This window comes from Alligator sinensis, unplaced genomic scaffold (assembly GCF_000455745.1).
Source record: "Alligator sinensis unplaced genomic scaffold, ASM45574v1 scaffold520_1, whole genome shotgun sequence".
Lineage (NCBI taxonomy): Eukaryota > Metazoa > Chordata > Crocodylia > Alligatoridae > Alligator > Alligator sinensis.
This window is the reverse complement of record NW_005842064.1, coordinates 1,795,371-1,799,083: the sequence shown is the minus strand read 5'-3', so window position 1 is coordinate 1,799,083 and position 3,713 is coordinate 1,795,371.

The following is a 3,713-nucleotide window of genomic DNA, read 5'->3' as shown; positions in this document are numbered from 1 at the left end:
CAGGAATGCAGGGTGTTGTAATCTGTGCTTAAGGTGAGCAAGTACTTTTGCTGTGCTCCAGGGCTGAAGGTTCTCAAAGGCAACTCCCAGGTTCTCCTCTGGCAGCCTGAACCTCACCTGGCATCTTGCAGCATCAGCTGTTCAGCAGAAGAACAAACATTCCTTCACCACGCTGCTTTAGGCTTGGCTGGTCCTGCCAGAGCTCAGGCTGTCGCTTCTCTGTATTATGAGAAACTCATTCCTTTCGGAGCAATTCTGCCTTAATCTTTGATGGAAGGGAAGGGGCTCTGCACAAACACAACCTTAGCCTCTTTCCTCATCTTGCTACCGCTATGTGCCTGATTTGTCATGGCATCTCTCCCGTGCTCCTGGAGAGTGGAGTATTTTCTTAGAAAACAAAAGAAACAAATAAAAAACCCATGAAGCTTCCATAAGACTTTAAGCATCACCATTCAGTGCTGGAGATACTTTGAGCACTAGTAGTTGGAAATCAAACCCTTATTTGTCAAAGGTGTTAAGGGTTTCCCTAAATGACAGCAAGAGGTTGGGAATGAAAAATGTTGGGTTTTTTTCAACAGAAAAAAAGATTTACCTGGAAGATGTGACAAATTCATGACTAGACAAGTGACAGAACAGTAGACACAAAAAACAGTCAAGTCTCAGGTTGGTAAGTTAGTAAAACCTGCATCTTCCTTTTGGTGGGTACTGATTTCCATGTTTTGGACAGAAGGTCCATTTTTTTTTTACTCTAAGGAGAACAAAAAGCAAGTTGCCACCAGGGGGAACTCTCCTTTCAGTCATGTTCAAGCTCCATTTGGATAACAAAAAAAGCTCTTGTCCAGTTAATGTCATCATTGTACTTCTGAAGTATACAGGCTGGAAGCTGAAGTCAAATTTGGGGATCAAGGTCTCCCTCCATTGCTGTTGTATGTGGAGCCTCTAATCCCAGTTGTGATGCAATGGGGAAGATAAGCCATCATGAGTCTTCAAACCAAATACTGACTCCTGACTGTATTTTCAGTGCAACAATCCTACAGTTGCAGGTAGCACCTATAGAAATAGGTATATGTACATCTACATGTTCCTTTGTCCTCAGATAACACAAACAGTTGGTTTCACTAAAGCAGCAGCTACAGGCATCACAGTCAGTGTTTTTAAAAGTGCTTCTACCAGAATCCTCTTAGGAACCTTGTCAGTTCTTGGTGGTTCCTGGGAGATGAGAACAGTCATGCACATACACAGAATAAACAGCAGATTACATTGCTGCTATGTCTGTGCCTACTGTCCCTCCAGGAGGAAAAGGCTGATGTATCAGCTAAGAAAGGTGAAGTTTTATTTCATAGCTGACTGAGACATCACGTCCATAGTGGGCAAAAACTTGGCAGCTGCTTTCCTTCCCCCCTTCCTCTTGTCTTTACAAGTCCCCTCTGCAACTCCATCAGCAGAGTTTAAAAAACAAAACCAAACAGCACACATTTGGAGACAGCATTCAAAGGAAGCTAAGTGGCAGCGTAGGAGCAGATGGTTCAGAGGGGTACTGAGTTGTATATAGTTAATAACTTTTCTGGGGATGCTGCAGTAAGGCCTTAGTCAAATGACAGCTGGTTACAGGATAATGAAGTGATTTTTACCTCTTTGATACCATACAATCTTATGGCCACCTTTCTTTAAATGACTTGGGGATTTCAGCTTGGCTTTGTGCTTAACTGTATATATATAATGCAAACTTTTGTTTTTCTTAAAAGTAAATAGAAGTTTGGGCTTCCAACTTCAGACAGGGCAGCCAAAAGCAAACTTCTACAAGTACCAACCTTGCACCAAGTTCCTTAGGTCTCCCACATGTTTTTGCCAGTCTCAGTAGTCACTACTCAGCTTTGGAACTCCCTGCCTGCTGAAGCCCACCAGAACCCAAGCCTGGACATCTAGAAATGCTGTAGGACCTTCCTCTTTGGGCAGGCATTTAGCAAGTAAGGCTAAGCTAGGGTATTGTTTAGAGAGCTTTTGTTTGTCTCATTTTAATATCCCACCTGCTTTTATAGGTTATTGTGTCTCTTACAGTAAGCCATCTTGAGCCTTTGTTGGGAAGGGCAGCTTATAAATCTAACAAATAAATAGCTTAAATGGGTCCAGTTTTTAGAAATGATCAAGAGCCCAAACTCTGAAGTAGCAGACATTTCTTGAGAGATTTTGAGCTGAGAGTGCTACTTGTCAGGGAGTGTCAGGGCACTCCCATTTTCCCTTTTGTTCTTGCCACTTGGTAGTGAGACAGCAAAATGGATTTGTCCAATAAAACAAAATTCCTCCTCTTGCCTCTCTGCCCCCTTGTATATATATATGTAAGTACAACCTAGGAGTTGGGTCATTCATAGGAGCAGCTTCATCAGCTGAGGCTCCCAAAAAAACAAGGCTTATTTTGCCTAGCAAAACAAAGGCTGAAATGGTAATATGATTGTTCTCTGTGAACACCAGAGAGGGAGAAGAGCTCTTAAGGCTGAAAGACAAGTTTAGTGCAAGAGCAAATGGGTATGAACTGGCCCTGAATAAAATTATGCTGAAAATTAGGTGGGGTTTAATCAAAGGTCCTAGAATAGCCTTCCATTAAGAAGTGGGGACAAGGAGACTAATGTGGTTTAAGACTGAACTTGAGAAATTTATGACAGGAACTAACTATAAAGGTGGTTGTCTGCTATGGGAAGGGACTTGAACTGGATCTCCTGGTTTATCCTCCACTCCTGTTTCCTCTTGCCTAATCTGGTTGGAGCCACACTATGCTATGCCTGTTCTCAGCTAAATCTGTTCTCCTCACTTGCTAATCACCTGCTTGCAGGGAGTTGGTTGGTCCCTTAACTCTCTCTCATATATATGACTTGTGTGCTTGGAAATATTGAGTTTAGTTACCATACTGCCTAAGGGCCTTGTTACACTTCAATTTCTGGTGGTTTCTGGAGCTTTTAACCCCCGGCTTGTCCACACATTAATACCTGAAACTAGTTTTAAGCACATTTTAGGCAGCTTAAAGCTATGCTGCTCCAGGGCAGGTTTCTCTCTGATCCATGTTACCTAGCTCACATTCCATTAATGTGTGGCCACTCCCTACAGATGAACCATTCAGGTTGCAGTTCTCCAGCCCAGGATACATTCTCCCTCCCCCATCCTCCTGTTCTGTGAGGACAAACTTTCCACTCAATGAATTCTACTGCCCAGGGAACAGTTCTGCCACCAAGCCCATGCCCCCTCACACCCCCAGGGTTGCAACACCATGCAACATGCAAACTAGCCCGGTCACAGGGCACAGACAAGTCCAGAAGCAGAGGGATGGGGGGAATAAGGTAGGGAGGGAGCCATATTAGGTCTCCATGTGTTGAGGCTTCCTTCCCAGGGTAGGGGCAGTAGCTCCCCCAAAAGTGCTTTCTCTCACCACTCCCACTCCCCCTGGGAAGCACGACTAGCACTTCCCCACACCCCAATCCCAATTTATTAAAATATGAGACTTTCTTCAGCTTGCTTCTTCTTTATTTATTTTTAAGTTCTATTATTATTATTTTATTATTATTATTATTATTATTACTACTACTTTTTATTTTATTCTTCAGTGGCTGACTTACTTCAGTTCATCACCCTTCCCCCAACCCCATTTCCTTTCTACCTCCTATTTCATTAACACCTACACCCCTGCCATCCCATTAACTCTTTGCCCCTCAGCTTCACATTCC